The 17935-nt window shown below is 42.9% G+C and overlaps 1 pseudogene; it reads right to left on the bottom strand.

Moving 5' to 3' along the window:
- The window catches only part of LOC134563404 (glutamyl-tRNA(Gln) amidotransferase subunit B, mitochondrial-like), an 83598-nt pseudogene that overhangs the window by 32717 nt on the left and 32946 nt on the right, over nucleotides 1–17935 (bottom strand).

Here is a 17935-nt window from a genome sequence, read left to right as displayed (position 1 = left end):
ACCACAGGAACCCTGAGGACATTTCTTCCTGCCTAGCTTTATCCTGTAAAATTACTGTGTGAGGAAACATCTAGCATGGCAAAGCTCTGCAGACAAAGGCAGGCCTATAAGCATGGCAAACATTAGGACAGACTCTGAGGATTGTAAAAACAACAGCTAGAAAGGGCTATGCATTATAAGCAACCACAGAGCAAAATAACCAGAAGCTGCAAAACTCCTGCAAATGCAGAGAACTACTGGTGACAAGGGAACATGCCTTTCTCCCCTCAGTACCTCCTATGACTGCCTGGCTGCTCCCAAGTGTTTGCAGAATGAGCTGAAGCTCTCTGACTGCTGCAGCTGCTTCTTCCCCACAGCACATATCAGGCTCCATGACAACCTCTATGAGACCGACACCTATCAGGGAAAGAGACAGGAGATTTTCAACAATAGCTTTTGATCTTGGCATATGAGAGTGCAACTGGCTAACACATGAAAGAACTTGGGCTTCCTAAAAAAAAATAGAAATACATATAATACAACCCTCATGTATTATTTAGTAACTGTCACAATGGGCCTAGCTACTGATTGCTATGAAAACTTTTCCTGATATTTTTTTAAAGTAACAGACAAACTGCAGGCAACCCTCCACCCTTTGATGACAAGCAGATCAGAAGGACCCATTCTTCTTCTGCCTTTCTCTAAAAGGACTCTCACTTAAAGCCAATTGGGTTCCAGATGCAAATTTATTTATCTTAAACCAATTTTGGAGCAGGCAGAACTGTAAACAGATATAGTCTAGTTTTTAGCTTCAGGACGTAGCTTTCAAAGAATCTGAGCAGCTACAGCCCTCAGCTTCAATGGACACCAGAGTACTTCATCCCAGTTAGGCTAGGACAGCCAGTTGCTGCCCATGTTGTGCACTCCTTTGGATCACCCCATTTACAGTTTCCAAGTTAAAAGAGAAAATCTACATTTCTTCAAAGCTAATAATTAAAAGAAATGTCTGATTCATGCACCAACAGATTCCAACAGCTGCTCTTTCTTACACAAACTTGATTCACTAGATCTGTTACATTTTACTTTTTTTAACAACACATACAGTGCAGAGCTTAAATAGCTGAGTGGCTCCATGTGACTGACAGTTCTGAGCAAACTGGAGCCAAGAGATTTCTAACTTGCTACTGCCAATTGCCATCAACCAATAGCAAATGGGAAAGGTTTACTGGCCATTAAAAAAACCAAGTATTCATCTGTTTCAAGTGTAACAGTCATTTTCATAAATTATTTTTTCAAGGAGAGAGCCATAAAGCTGTTTTTATTTTTTGCCTGTTTCTTGTCATCTATTTACCTTTAAAGACCCATCTTAACCCAAAAGAAGGAGAAAAATAGGATAATAATCCAAGCCTACCAGCCCTATTCAAGTCCACTAGGGTTTGGCACCTTGTGTCATCATGGAGACTTTTTCCACTGTCTTGCTCCAACTGAATTTGTTTAATCCTCACAGTTTTGGTCACCATCTGGCTCATCTTGTTGTCTATGCAGAGACTGTATGACAGACTTCCATTAACTGCAATAGGAACTCTTTGCTGAGTGATTTGATAGCCAGTCTGTCAACAAAATTAGCTTTATACTCAACTGAAACATTCACTTTTCAGAAAGCAGACCAAGTGCAAATATAATTGACTAAGAACAAAACTGAAAATGCAACATCTTTCATAGCGACCTATATAAGAGGAGAGAATACATGCACATATTAATTCAAAAGTTACTTTTCTTAGATGGAAAGGAAGCAAGCCAGAAGATGAGTTAGAATTCAACATAACTGTAAGAAGAAGCTAGAAGTCTGGAAAAAAATATGAGGACTCCTCAATACAGATAAATATTCAACACCATACTAATGCTGAAACAATCAATAATCAACTGCACTATCTCTTGCCAAGGATGACAAAATTCTCTGCTACTGCCCTAGGGCAGGAAGTGGACTGCAGGAGGTTCTTTCACGCCTGTGGTCCCATGATCATGTTACATCTTGTTTGAAGCCAGTTTCTGTACTTCCATCCCCAAGCTGGGGCTATAACTCGTCCTCCCAAGAGGCTGCATATCCCCCTCTGTCTTTCCAAATTGTACTCATTAGAGAGAAGGAGAGGGAAGGGGTGGAGGTGTGGAAATCAAGAAAATGAGAAAGCTCTATTTCATTAATGTAGCAATTCAAAAGACAAGACACTGCAACCCCACGTAAGGCACACGGCTGATAAATGCCACCTCACGCCTGGGACTCCACTCAAAGGGGAAACTGCTGGCCAAAACAGTGGCTGCAAGGTATTGGAATAACTGCAGTGATGTAAAAATAGAGAAGTGAATCAATGACAGCTGAGGTGGGGGTCCCCTCTGCTTCCTCCTTCCTCACTTGCCTATGGCGCTAGTGGTGAAAATTTAAAAAAAAGTCTGCCAGACAAAGTATTTGTGAGGAGTATTTGCATATTTTGCAGGGACGATGAGCTTACTCTAAAATGTAGAGATGGTGAATTCCAGGGCACTGGAATGGAGAACAGTGGTCTGGTCCTGTCAACATCCCAATTTATATATGCAGTGAAGTGCATGACCTACTAGACATAATCACTGTAAGAAAAAAAGAATAACTGACTCTCTACAGCCTACGCTAATCACAGGCTCTTCTCCTAAAAGTTCTCATTAAAATGATTTTTTTAAAGCCTGAAATATTGAGTGACAATAAATAATATGAATCCCACTTCCCATCCAAAGCCGCATTTTCAGGAGTAACAATAATCCCATTGTCAAATGACCCTAAGAGCTGTTATGAATGAATTCCCAGTGGGTATGAGTGCTCTAAAAGCTGCCTGTGTTTGCTGCTGTGGCCCTGGGATGTGGCAGGGTTATGTCTCTAGAACACCAGCCGCCTGGCAGCCACACTCACATTGTGTGGCCCTGACAGGCGCAGCCGCTGCTGACGAGAACAAGGGCCGGGCTCTGAACAGAGCAAATGGGGGGCACTGGAACCCCCCAGCATTTCCCAGGGACAGGTAAACCCCAGTCAGGAGGGGTTGTGCCATCCCTGTCCTGGGCCCCATAGCAAGACAGCTGCTCCATCCCCCCAGAGGAAAATGCAGAGCATCCATTAGTATATTAAAAGAGTTTCTGATTGCTCAAAATGCAACCCCCTCCTCCCATCAATTTGTGCCGTCACCCAGCCTTTTAGAAAAATGGGGTTTTTCTTTTTTGCAGAGAACCCTATAGCTGGGGTGATGCTGCTGCTCCTAGGGAGCCGCTGGCCCCCCTCCTGGCTAGGCGAGATGTAGCCCTGACACCCCAGCAAGTTTGAGGATGAGGGGAAGCTGCCCTGTGGCATTCTCCTACCTCATTAAAATGTGAAAAGGAGCGGCTACTGTCTAAATGGCCCTGTCATTGTTTTACTGTAACTACCTTTTTCAGCAGGAATACCCTCTGCTGCGACCAGGACAAATGCATATGCATTTGTATATGCAAATAAAACCGACCCTGTGAATCCTGGGAGAGTTTTTTGAGAGGAACTGCACCCCAAGATGGGAAGCTAGATGCATCAGAGGAGAATTGGATGGTGCCCTGGCCGAGGAAGGAGTGGACGCACCCCCTGGCCTGGTTCGAAGACTCACCATGGTCTAATAGGAGTCTGAATGGAATGGGAGCGGGCCAGCTCAAGTGACTGATTCAGAGAGAAACTCTCCAGGTTTTTCCACGAGGGAAAAGAGCTGACATCTGCTGCTTTGCACTTCAGTGACAGACTCCCCACCACTCTGCCTTCTGAGAAGTCACCAAAGAGAGCTTCTGGCTGTTCCCATGGGAACAAGGACTCGGCACTTACTGCTTGCAGCTGAGTGCTGAGGTGAGAGACTTCCTGTCCCTCCGGATTGCTACAACAGCGTGGGAAGACTCCGGCAAGCTCCCCCATCCAGCTGATCTCTCTAATAAAGAGCTGAATATTAATAAAAGCATAAGCCCTGTTCTTTTCAAGCCGGATTTATCTGTTCTAGTCAGCTCATTAGCCTAAACTCTGCATCTTATTACAGGGTTCCTGACTAGACTGTTCACTATGAAATGCAGGTCAGGCAGTTTATTGTCAGCGCTTAAACTGCAGAAGTCAGTCAGTAAAAAGCCAGGATTAAATGTTTTAAGCTAATAAAACATGTCAGCATCTCCCTGACATAATCTCCATGCTTATGTGACCAGAGGATCCTGCAATTCATGTCGGCAGAGTCTCACAGTTTCTTCCACCTCAACTGTTCTCTTGGACACACAGATATGGATTCTTTCCCAGGACAACATTCACAAAAATATGAGAGTGATTTCAGTTTAACAGAATAAGCACTAAAGGTAATTTGCAAACAATTTATCTGTGATGTTTTTGATGTTTCTGCATGATGTGTAAAGGAATTTCAAAAGTCATATTTATTTCCTGCTATTTCACCTTTTTCTCCTTCAGGTCTTGAAATGGGCTTTAAGATAGTTCTACACTTTTTTAAAAAAGTATTGGCAATTCAAACTGCTACGTTTGCTTTTCACATTCCCAGCAGGTCACTGCACAGCTCCCAATAAAAGGGCCTCTTAGTTGCTTACAAATATTTGCAAAGTTATCCCTAGAAACCAAATCAAAATTATAGCAACTTCACAGAAGAGCCACAAGTTACCTACCTAGAAGAAAATAAAACAGAAATCTCTTCTGAGATCCTGGTCTCCAGTGGACAACTATAATATAATTCTCTTTCTAAGGTGGGAAGCAATTGTAATTGAAAATGTTTTGCTTAACTTCAAAACATTTTCAATGCCTGAACAAGAGTGGGAAAGAAAGTAATTTGGTTAATAATACAGCACCTTTATAGATTCATCTGGGATCTGAGAGGTCTCCCACTCTGCTTCACTGGATGCCTGAGACTCCTCACCTAAAGAGAGGATAAGCTAACATGACTGATAGCTTCCTCCCTTTGACAGATGTTATAAATGGCCAGTCAATTTCCAAATTAATAAAATAATTTTTATTAATTAAAGAAATTACAGATCAAAAATTTAGGCAAACCAGCAATCGAAAGTGCAATGCCGATAACCCAGGATCGGCACTGGGTGAACCACGGTCACAGACTCAGTCACACTGAGACCTCCCCCTGTTCAAAAATTTTACCCGTTTTGGGGTCCCCTTCAATAGACTTTATTAAGCCCGCGGTCCCCCAGTTCTTTGTTCTATTCAGCAAAATCACCCGTTAAACCGACTCTCCACAGAAAGATGAAGAATCATTTCAGTTTTTCATTCAGTTCCTTCCTTTGCTGAATAGACGTTCTGGGGAAAGATGAATACTAATGTTGGGGTTTGAGTTGATGAATAGAGGTGTGTCTCCTTCGATGCAGTTGCTGAGATAACTCTTAACGACCAAGCAATCAACCATCCTCCTTGCTCAGAACGAGTTGCTCCTTCGTCTTTTCTTCTGGTTAATGGCTGTAGTTCTTCGCTATTAACTACACCCAGCCAGGGTTTTGTTCTTCTGAAAAGCAATCTCTGCAAGCCTGGGCTTGCCCGATTTTTCTCGTTGCAAACCCCGGCTTGCATGTTACATTTATTTTATACACATAAACTGCACAAATATGTTATTAAAACATGAATTATCCTAGGTCATTTATAACAACTGATTAGTGTTAAACTGAACATTCAGTACAAATAAGCTCATGCAAAAGTAAGTTAAAAATTAGAGGTTTAATATCATTAGAGAGAAAAAAAGGCTCAAACACTGCTGCATCCTGTTGCAAGGACAGAAGGACAGGTTCTTAAACTATTTCAATATTTCTACATCCATATCAAATGCAGCAAAATACATCTGACTTCCAGTGGCACTTTCTACATGTGATAAATGCCAATAACTCGCTTCTTGAAATTTATGAAAATTTAATAAAGAATAAAAATTGGTTACAAAAAATTATAATACAATAATAAAAGTTTAAAAAGTTTTCAGAGACAGGACAAATAATGAGACAAATAAGAGCAAAGTAGGTAGCCCGGGTCTACCGTCCCCCCTCCCTCCCAGACAAAGGCTGAGAAGGAGAAGGGCCCCGTTAGAGAGAAGCCTCTCTATTTTTGAGGACCAACTTTAATGAATATGCATACTTTATCTAAGAAAAGCCCGTTTGCCACGAGCCTTTTGCAAAACCCCTGGCGTCCTGGAGTCTGGCTTAACCAGATAGCTTTGTGGATTCAAGGAGATATGCATGGTCTGGCTTGACCAGGGTGGTTTCGAGGAGATATGTATCTTTCCCTCTGAAACATCCAAGAGGGGGTTTTAGTCTGGCTTGTTGTAATTGTTCTCTCTGTGTAGAAACCTCTGGGTTATCTTCTCTTTGCTCTTGAGCTAAGGACAATACCTTACACACACTTCTTACTTAGATTCAATGTTAAAAACTACATTTACTATATTATTTTAAATGTTAATATTGCATAACTTTTCTACCTAGCATATTACATATAGTAAATATCTGCGTAGAGCCACACACACAATATGCATTTTTCACAATCCCTCCTCTTTGTTTTTATAATAAAATTGGCTCGAGCGATATTTACTGCTCTCTTGCATCCCTTCTATGTTCATATAAATCAGTCTAGCTTTCTGGAGGGGGTCTTTTGCTCTGTTTTGTTTCCTTAATACCATAATCTTTTGTACCGTTTTTGTTGTATCCATCTTTTGATCCAAGGTTACTAATTGCATACCTTGAACTACACTAGTAATTAATCTGATAAAACAAGGGATCAAACAAGGGGGAAATATTCATAAACTAATCCCCTTCAGGTCTAGGCAAAAAAGAAAAATTCCTGGCTGTATGATTCTTAGAATACAGCTCTCTTTCCACTGAGAGGGAAGTTTTGGATATGCCCTTTTCCCACATATCCAGAACAAACCGTCTGGAGCTTTCCCATAGTCCAATTTTTGCTTATCCATATTCTCCCAAAATTTAGAAACCTCTGGGATGCCAACATAAGGATTTTTTTCTGTATCATTACATTGAAAAGGTCTGATTTTATTATTATATTCACAATTTCCATTTTTTTTTTCTTTTTTTCTGGGTCCAGTACATGGTAGGTTCTTCTGGGATCCACCATACAGAGGTCCCATTACTAACCTTGTATCTTTTACAGGGAGTTTTTCCTACTTCATGGAGGAACTTTTTCCTTCAACGCCAAAGACATTCCTCCCCTATGACTACTGAACTTAAAATCCATCCCCCTGGCCGATTTTCTCCCCTTATACTTGTTTGGTTCCACTTAAGGAGCTCGATTGGGCCTAAGCTGCTGCCTTTCCATGGCCATTCTTCTGACATCAAAAGCCCCTCCACAGACCCAACAATTGGTTACGTTAAGTTCCTTACTTATTCTTTCTCCCAATTCCACAAACAGATTTTCACCCATCCGTGAAATATCTATTTCTTTCTCTAGTTGTTGTTCCAATTTCTTATACAAACCATCCAGTGAGATTGGTACAGGCTTTGGTGGTGGTGCAGGCCTAGCTTTTTTTGCTTATCAATTCCTCCTTTACCAAATCCTTTGTTTTACTCCCAGTAATGTGGGTGAAACACATCCATTTCTCCCCTTTTGCACATTCACTTCCCCTTACATTTTCCGCTATCCAATACTTTTTCCCATTGTGTATGCAGTTTCCCAATTTGGAAGGGTTATAACAGTGACTGTTGATAGGAGTGTGAGAAACAAAGAAGGAGCCTCGGTGTCTTTCCATATACAGTTCTTGGTAACACCTGTAGCATGGCCTGGTCGGCATCCCAAAAGGGAAGAGCCAGAAAATGAGTGACAGAACCAGGAGAGGTCCAGTATGGCTTATAGTCCCACCTCCCATGCCTATGGGGGGGCAACCCACAGCAGGTGTATGTGATCTTCTCGGTGGCGATTATAGAGGCCAATCTGGTCTTGCCCTCTCCTCTATTGTCACTTTCTCTTAGTTAATTTCCAGGCAAATCGTTTTTGACACTTCTTGACCGTGGTCTCCTACTTTTCCTCAGCTATCTCCCATTCAACAGGCACTAATAATTCCCAACCACACAACCAAGTTATTATTTCAGTAGCTCCAAATTCTTCTTGGATAGGGGGCTCAGGTGACACTCTACACTTCATGCAACGAGAGCGTCGTTTGTGTGAACTACAGTACCAATTTTCCCCACAGCTCAAACACTTACATTTACACCAACCAGCATGTCCAGTATTTGGGGGAATCAAACAGGGTATTTGGCTTGGCAATGTATGAGGTTGTAATTCACCCTCCTCTTTATATAAATCACAGGCTAAGGCAAAAACACAGGGGTTTTCTGTCCGAAACAATCCCGATCCTCCTGTCTGTGGTGGAAGTATTCCTCCCCAGGGAGGGTACCGGAGGGTGTCTCAAAGTTTTCCCAGGTGGTATTTGAAACCAATGGTGCAAACTCGGTCTAGCTTCCCAATCTGGTGTGATCCTGTGTATGTTTCCTGGATCATGCGGATCTCCCCAGTTCATCACCTCTCATTCCCGTTTTAGGGTTAATTTCGTATCACCCGGTTCCGATGATATTGTCCACTCCTTAGGCTTTTCCACAGGTCCTTTGATTCTGCTGGCGTGGATCCACCCTCGTTCCCTGGTCCGGATCGCAGCCTCGGTCGTCAGCAAAAGGACCTTCTCATTTTGGAGTTAGAGATATTAATCACAACAGTTTTGATATGGTGCAATTTATAATTCCTTTGAATTATATTTTGGCACAACATAATCTATCTGTGTGTGCACCATATAGCCAACAGAAATGGCAGCATATTAAATTGATCATAGGTTTTAACAAAATCTTGGAATACAAGCTGCACAATGCTAAAATGCGGTTATAAGTATATTATAACTAAGTTCTAAATGATAACAAAAAAATGGTCCTGTCTTTGTCTGAAAGACAGGTGTCTGCCAGGGAAGGCTGGAGCCACCCTTGGAATGAAGAATTCCAACTCTCTCCCTCTGAATTATTGTAATTTTGAAAATTAGGGAGCTCTCAGGTGAAGATATGGGACTATAATCATAGTTCCTTTCTGGTGTGTATACACAGGTTAACAAACAACACCAACCCCAGCATTATTGACAAACAGAAGCAGAACTCAGGAACACTTCCCTAAGGACACCCTGGGACTTCTGGGATTTCCCTCTTGGGGACAAAGACATTCATTCTCTTCCCAGACCCCAATGCCCAGAGGGGCCCAAGGTCAGGGGGGTCCTGGTGCAGCTGCCTCACAGCTTCTGTTAGGGTTTTCTTACAGAGCCAGAGCTGCTGGGCCTGGGGTCCCCAAAGCTTGAATTAATTGTTGTAACACTTTTGATGTAAAGTGTGTTCTTCTGTCTGAATCTATTTTATTAACCATCTCATATCTTGGAATAATTTGTTTCAAAAGGGTTTTACTTACCACATTAGCAGTAGCCTTGGCAGTGGGAACTGCCTCCACTCAATGAGTTAAATGGTCTGTTATTACTAATATATATTTCCATTGTTGAACTTGAGGAAGTTCTGTAAAATCTACTTGGATACTTTGAAATGGTCTAAAGGCTAATTCCTTACCTTCCAGTGTAGTTCTCCTCATTATCTTTTTATTTTATCCTTTGACAAGTTATACATCTTTCAGTTACCCTTCTCTGCTATCCTATAAATCCTAATGTATTCATAGTTTCCTAGGAAATAATCACACAAAGCTTGGGTACCTCAGTGAGTTTTCTGATGCATGTCTTCTAATATTTTTCTAGTAAGTACTTTATTAAGTAATTGCCTTCTATCAAGAAGTTTCCATTTCTTTGATTCATCTGGTTCACCTCCTATCTCTTTCAATTCTCTTTCCTCTCTTTCACTAAATTCTGGAATTTTCAATTTTCCTTATTTGGTGTTAATATTAACATGACCCTTTTAGCTTCATTCTCTGCTGCACCTTAGCTTCCTGGTCTGCCAAATTATTTCATCTTTTGGAACCACTCCTATTCCTAATTTCACTTGAAATTCTCGTCTTAACAAATTACTCCTTGTTCCTGGGACTAACAAAACATCTCTTATCTAAATTCTGGTATCTCTCTATATCACCGCATCCCTGATGACAGGCAAAACTCTTTTCTTGCTCCCACCACTCTACTGCATCTTTACTTACACCATGCCTTCCTGAAATATCTACCAAACAAATTCTTCTTGCTATTGTACCTTCCACAAATTCCAACTCTTCCTCCTGTCTGCATCTTCCAAAATATTTTCTACACATCTCATTTTATAACATAGACTAAGCAAATAATCCAGTGAACACTAATACTTCCCTTTCTTCACTCCTCCTCCTTCCACATCCATTCATCAATTGTAGAAGAGACACTTAAAAAGCACTAAACACTGACTTCACATGGCCAAGCTCTCTCTCATCAAGTGAAAAACGCTTGAAAAATGTTAGCACATCAAGCAGCAGTCATTTAAAAAGCACAGCTTCAGACACTGTCTCCTTTCCTCTCAAAAAAAACCACAAGTCTTTCCTAAAACATCCCAGAACACGTGTGCACGCTGTCTGAGTTTACAGGCTACTGATTTGAGAGAAACTGAAGGCCAGCGCATGAGAAACACTAAAAAAATCTTTAAAACTTCTATGACCCGAGTCACTCGGTCATAAGGAAAAGAGCAGCTGCGGGCGCTGATAAGTGAGCTGGAGGAGGGGCGGGCAGGGAGCTGCGCGTCCCACGCGCGGCTCGGCGCCGCCGCCTCCACCGGGCACCCTTCTGCCATGGCACGGCTGTGCAGGAATGCGGCGGCCGCCCCTCTCCGCCGCCGCCACCGGGGACGAGAGCCTCGCTCGTCCTCCTACTCCCGGCAGGAGAAGCGCTCGGCCCACCGTCCCTCTCTGCCCACTCCCTTTCTTCCTGAGAAGATCTGCATTGACTGCGGTTTCCAAGGGAACGGCTTCCCCAACAGGAAGTGGGGAGCTCTGGAGGACTGACCACTGATTTTTTGGTCCTCCAAGGACGGGGCATGGGTGGGGTCTGCCACCGGAATTCCCGAAGGGGAAGCAATTTCCGGTCTCCTCCATGTGGCCGCGCTCTCCTGCATGGCCCATGCTGGCGGCTCCAGCTGCCTCCGGCAGTCGCCCAGCACCACCGGAGCTGGAATCGCTACTGAGGCAGCTAGGGACCGGACCAACCCGCCACACGCCGACAGCGGAGGAACCGCCGCCGGGAAGGGGGGAAGGGGGGAGGGGGAGCCCGCTGCCCCGCCGCCGCCGCCGCGAACGGGAGGGGGGTGAGGGGGTACCCGCCGCCGCCGCTGGGAGGAAAGGGTGAAGGAACCAGCCGCCCCCACCCCTGCTCTGCAAGCGGAGGGGGACTCACCACCGCGGCTGGGGAGGGGAGGGGGACCTGCCGCCGCTGCTGCAGCTGGGGGGCTTTTCCAGGGTCGGCTAAGCCACCACGCGGTCACCCCCCACGTGGCTCATGGCTACTGTACTCGCCGATTCCAACAAAAAGTAAGGCATTGGCGGCAACGCTCAGCGCTGCTAAAACAAACTAACAAACAAATACCGGGAATGAGGTTGAAAAAGCCATTGCGGGAAAATAGCGAGAGGGACCGGGGTGGGGGCCGGGTACCGTCGCTGCAGAGAAGCGGCAGCCGGTCCCGAAGCGGCGGGCGGAGGGACCGGGGGGGTGCCGGTCCCGACTGAGCCGCCGCTGCGAACAGCGAGGGGGGGCAGGGGGGAAACCGGCTGGGCTGCCGCTGCGAACAGCGGACTAGTGCCTGGGACAGAAACTGGGGCAGAAACAAGCGACAAGCCAGAACCTGGGGCAAGCACAGGGACTGAGACAGGCACCAACACCGGAGCCGGCAATGCAACTCCCAAGGGACGATCCTAGGGTGGTATCTCTGTCGATGATTTCTCCCCACTGGACTTCTATCCCTTTTCTTTCAAAATTTTCTCTATTCTACCCATCCCTGTCTCTGTTCACCTTCTCTTTTACCCCCACAAAAACTACTTTTCTCCTTTCTCCCACACTATTTCTTAATAAAGTTTACCTTCTCTGAGGAACTATAATAAAGCTTAAAATAAAATAAAAATCTACACTTTCTATACTTTCATTCGTCCACATTCACTCCACTCTATTTTTCACTTAATCTCACACACAACAAAACAATCACAACAACAAGGTACCTTTTACTTTCCACACACTTTTACACTCTTTGAGAGTACCTGGCCAGAAAATGCCCTTCATAAACCCTCAATCTGGCAGTGTTGGGGGTTCTCCCTTCCCAACCCCAGGTGCTCTTGGGTTTATTTCATAGATTCTGCAGAATTTAACATAACCCTGGATGTCTCGGAATTGCTTCCTCCAATCCAGCTGGTTATCAACCCTGGATGCTCTCAGAATTTTCCTCAACCCAGCTAAATTCTGGGTGTTCTTGGAATATTTCTTCAACCCAGCCGATTATTAAAATAACCTGGGTGTTCTTGGAATAATTTTCCTCAACCCAGCAAAAGCTTTTAGGGTCCCCTTTTCACACACTTCTTCCCGGGGGGTTCTTTCATTCCTTTTTACCATTCACTTTCGTCCTCGGACTGGCCGCCTCCCTCGCGGGACAACGGAACTGCAGCGTAGGGGACTCCGCTCTCGCTTGGAAGGTCCGGGTGTTACCCCAGCCCGCCTCTCAGTCACACACTTTCAGCCCCCGTTCCGCGCCAAACGCTGCCCCCCCCAATCCCAGCAATTCTTACCACTCCGTTGTCCTTGGGTCTTTATTCTTCGTGTACACTTTGATGTTAGGAGCTGGTTACCGCGGTTTTTAGGGAATTCTTTCCCTTCTCTTTGCCTTATTGCCTCCTTTTGTCCTTGGATCTTACCCCTTTCTGGGGTACTCTGCGAGGACCAGAGCCGAGGCCGCCTAATGCAGGCGGGACGCGTCTTCCTGGTCTCTAATCCTCTCACAGCACCCACAGTGGGGTATTTTAACCGTATTCTGCTACCAAATTGTGATAAATGCCAATAACTCGCTTCTTGAAATTTATGAAAATTTAATAAAGAATAAAAATTGGTTACAAAAAATTATAATACAATAATAAAAGTTTAAAAAGTTTTCAGAGACAGGACAAATAATGAGACAAATAAGAGCAAAGTAGGTAGCCCGGGTCTACCGTCCCCCCTCCCTCCCAGACAAAGGCTGAGAAGGAGAAGGGCCCCGTTAGAGAGAAGCCTCTCTATTTTTGAGGACCAACTTTAATGAATATGCATACTTTATCTAAGAAAAGCCCGTTTGCCACGAGCCTTTTGCAAAACCCCTGGCGTCCTGGAGTCTGGCTTAACCAGATAGCTTTGTGGATTCAAGGAGATATGCATGGTCTGGCTTGACCAGGGTGGTTTCGAGGAGATATGTATCTTTCCCTCTGAAACATCCAAGAGGGGGTTTTAGTCTGGCTTGTTGTAATTGTTCTCTCTGTGTAGAAACCTCTGGGTTATCTTCTCTTTGCTCTTGAGCTAAGGACAATACCTTACACACACTTCTTACTTAGATTCAATGTTAAAAACTACATTTACTATATTATTTTAAATGTTAATATTGCATAACTTTTCTACCTAGCATATTACATATAGTAAATATCTGCGTAGAGCCACACACACAATATGCATTTTTCACATACACAATATGAAAGCTACCAATAAACCACACTGCAGACTCGATTTCTCAGTTATGTTTTTTTAATTTATTGGAACCACTACTGGGAAAGTTTTGAAGGGAAATGAAATATTTTTAGGTCCCTAAGCACACAAAAAAAAGACACTACTGTGTTTATTCCACTGGAGCCTGTGTTAGTTATTGTTGGGGGTTAGATTTGTTTCTTTTTTACTTATAGAATTTTCCCCATAAGTTGCTAGGAAACTAACTATTGGGTACTTGTAGGTGCTTAAGCAGAACAAAGGGGCCAGAGGGGAGGAGTTATAGCACTTGGCTACACTTCTTTGGGTCTTTGGGAGTTTCTCTAGGTGGGGGGAGAGGAGATAACTCGAGGTTTGGTGGCAGGTAAAGGACAGGGCTGTGGAGAGGGAATGGCCAGGCTGCTGCTTGCTGCAGGAGCTCACTGTTACCACACCGCCCCGTCTTGGGAAATCTACCATCATCTGCTTGTGTGCCCAAGAACTCTGAGCTCGCCTCCTCCTGCCTTGCTGGGCCGGCCCTGTCCTACCGGTGCGGCTTCTCCGGCACTGCTTTGATTGAGGCTTTCTGCTACTCTGTGCCCCCACACTGCCCTGCCCTGCCAGGACATCCCTGCTATTCCAGCTACCACCAACAGAGGTTCTGATACATCTCATCCACCAGCCCAGGATTTTCCACCGCTCCAGCTTGGTGCTCTAGGAGTCCCAAGAGATCAGACTGCCCCGGGCTATGTGAAACCAGAGCCCCTCGAGGTTCTTGGTTCTGTTTATTATTGATGCTGCAGTTGTTATTGTTTATTTGCCTTGTTAGACACATTAATAAAGAACTGTTATTCCTATCCCCATACCTCTGCTTGAAAGTCCCTTTAATTTTCTAAATTATAATAATTTGGAGGGAGGGTGTTATAAATGCATATTATATAGCTGACTTTTCGCACATATTAAAATGAATATCCCATGTGTTACGTTGGGAAGTTATGCTGTATTCATATAGTTTCTTTCAGTAATATGGTAAATGTAGTTTTTAGGTTACAGAATAAAAGTTAAATAGAAACTATGTTATGTAAAGATGCTTTTGTAATTAGCTCGAGAAATAGAGAAGATAACCAAAGAATTTTTTCACAGTATCCTAGCTTTATAAGAGATAGCAGCAATGACTCTAAAAAGGCTCTGAGAAAAGATTTATGACATCCGTTATCAAATCCCTGCGATTGAATGGAGCCATGAGAAGACCAGATTTATAGATGGAAGGGAGAAAGGGGGGGGGGGTTTGTTAAGATTAAACCGGAACACCTAAGTTTGAAAAGAATGTTTGAATCATGTATGTGATGTATGAATATTCAACACCCTAGTGTTTTTAAGGGATGAGTCTTTTGTTAAGCAGTGTACCTGCATGGTGAATCCCATGTGAAGGTATCCAGGTGCCTGTAAAAGAATATTTTTGTTCTTATTGTCTTCTGATTGTCTATTTGTATTTTTTAATTAAACTTTTAAATTTTACCAAGTGAACCTCATTTTTCACAAGGGGATTTGAATTCTCCATTCCAAGGGAGGTACTGCCCCCTCCCTAGCAGATACCTGTCTTTTAAACCAAGACAGTTATACATTCACTTTAAATGAAGGACTTTTATCAGATTGCTTTTACCCTAACAGACAATTAGTATAAAACACCAGGAATGGACGATTTAAGGGACAAAGCAGCTCCAGCGCCCAATCCAATTACATTAGGCTACTGGAATTGTGCAGCTAAGCAAGGAGTCAGCAATCAGAGCAATCATATTCAGTCAGTGAGCACCAGGGCACAGCTGCCTATTCAATCAGGGCACAGTGTAGCATCCTGTTGGGGTGAGCAGAGGACTGAAAACAGAAAAAGCATCTCTGCACTCCTCCCCTACTGCCATCCAGACTCCAGACTTGTCCTTCCTCCAGCCCAGGAGGGACCAGCCATACTGCATATTTACAGGAAGATCTGCATAGAAGTAGTGTTTTCTGTCAAGCAAGGACTTCTTGTTTATGCTGCAGTTGAGAGCCAGCCCTGTCATCACTGCTGCTTCTACACATCTCCTGTTGAAAACCTAAGGAAACATGACACAAGGTTTTGCTCAGATACTCAATATGTTACAAATGTCTCCCACACACTGCCTTATAAGGAGCATCTATTCAATTGCACTTGCCTTCAGTCACCATCAGATCTCTTTCTTTGTGTGGGTAGTTCTTATTCATCAATTAAGTTGTGGTAGCTATAAATCTGCAAAGTTTTAAGATGAAAAAACAAGCTATTCAGTCATTTTGTCATACCACATATGGAGGTGTGCACTGTTCTGGCTTGCTACTTTTGCAAACATTGAGTGCTTTTGAATCTTTTTGAGGGTACAGGAAACAAATCACAGCACATGATAACTGACTTGTAACCAGCTGTCAGCTCATACTGGGAATTTGAAACACAGAGGATTTGTATTAGGGACTGCAGTGCCCTTACAGCAGAACACTCCAGAACACCTGCAACCCCAGAACCACAGTGAACTGATGAGTATCTACACATACCATAGATTTTAATGCTTTGCTTAACCAGGATGAATTGATGCACACTTACATCTTTGCTAAAACAGAACCCAAAAGACAGCAATTGATCCCATGGCTACAAGTATACATGTTTCCAGCACCCAAGAAACCCATGTGATAAAGGTTTTTGCAGAATGCCATGTGATCTAAAGATCCAGCAAGGTCTTCACAAAGAAATAAAAGAGGTAAATGCAGTTTTTCACCATGGACTCATCATTCTCAGCACTACACCCTTCCATCTCCTCAGCAGGGTCAGGATCCAGAGGAGAAAGAAAATTTCACTCCAAAAACTACTGACAAATGATTTTTTTTCAGATGTGCTCTCATTAATTTAGCAGTTTGTTCAACTAACATCAAATAGGTGAAACTGAAAAGGAAAAAAGACTGAATTTGTCTTAGTACAATTCTGACATGCTCACACTTACAGCATTTTGCAACAGTAACAGAACTTTATCTATCTTGTTCTGCACTGTACAGCTGCCAAGAAGTCTATTTCCAGCACGACCATTAAAGGAGCACATTATGTAAAAGAATGTATGACTTCATCTGCATTGACCAGAACATAAAAGGCTTTTGTTTTCTTCCATGTTTCTGACAGTATTTACTTTTTATATTCTCCAGTCTGATTTCTGAAAACATATTAAGCAGCTGTAGATTTCCCATCATCCTTTCAGCCAGGAAACGAATCTATTTTACTCATTTAGTTTTTAAAAATCAAAATAGTAAGAGAGGATATGGGCAACTCTTCATGTAACAAAAACTTTAAAATTGCTTTTACAGAAAAGGAATTAAATATTTAAGACATTTAACAAGGGAACTTTCAGATCTTTAGTGTAGCTATATATGGCTAACTAGAACACATCATCTGTTCAGGCATATTTTACTTATTAAAAAATTTAAGAGATACGTAAAGCAAATTCTAGACAAGAAAAAAGGAAGAACAATCTCCCTTTGAAATATCAATCCACAACAAAATGCACAAAATTAGTCCTGACTCTAATCTAAAGAAAATTGGTAACTACAAAATATAAATTTATTTTAGTAGCATAACTGCAGTTCATTATATAGTAGATGATCCTGTTTTCAGCAATTAAATGCTTCCAGACAGTACAGACACTTTTTTTTACTGTTTAAGGAATTCTGTAACAGTGGTAGTCAAACTGTTCGATGTTTAAAATATCTTCATATTTCTAAATATACAGGCAAATTTCCCCTTACTAAAGCCTTATGGCACAATCCTGTTCAGCTTTACAAATTAGTGAGGACCTTGTCAGTCAGTCCTTTAAAAACTGGCCACCAGAAACCCACTAAGCCTCCATAAGGACTGGTAGACTCAAAACAGCACAGCTTCAAAGCAGTGAACCATATCTTGCTACAATTCCTGATGGTGCAGGGGTTGTGACTGGCTGCAATCAGTGAACAAGACAAACCCCAACTCCCGAGTCACAATCAGTGAAAGCTTCATAGCACTTCATTGCTCTTCAATTTTTACTTCAAACAGGTAGTGTGGCTCTTACTGTCCTAAGGGATAGCACTGTTTTGAGGTGAAAGAAAGAATCCCCACATATATACTACTTAAATAGAGAGAATCTTTTGCTGATGTTTCGCTGATGAAACATTTTGGCAGCTCTGGGGGAAAACTGGAGTAAAAACATGAAGTATTGATTATTTTTATGTAGTATTACTAAGCA

Source organism: Prinia subflava, chromosome W, assembly GCF_021018805.1.
Source record: "Prinia subflava isolate CZ2003 ecotype Zambia chromosome W, Cam_Psub_1.2, whole genome shotgun sequence".
Classification (NCBI taxonomy): Eukaryota; Metazoa; Chordata; class Aves; order Passeriformes; family Cisticolidae; genus Prinia; species Prinia subflava.
Note: the sequence above shows the minus strand (reverse complement) of the source record. Positions and strands in the feature narration are given on the sequence as shown.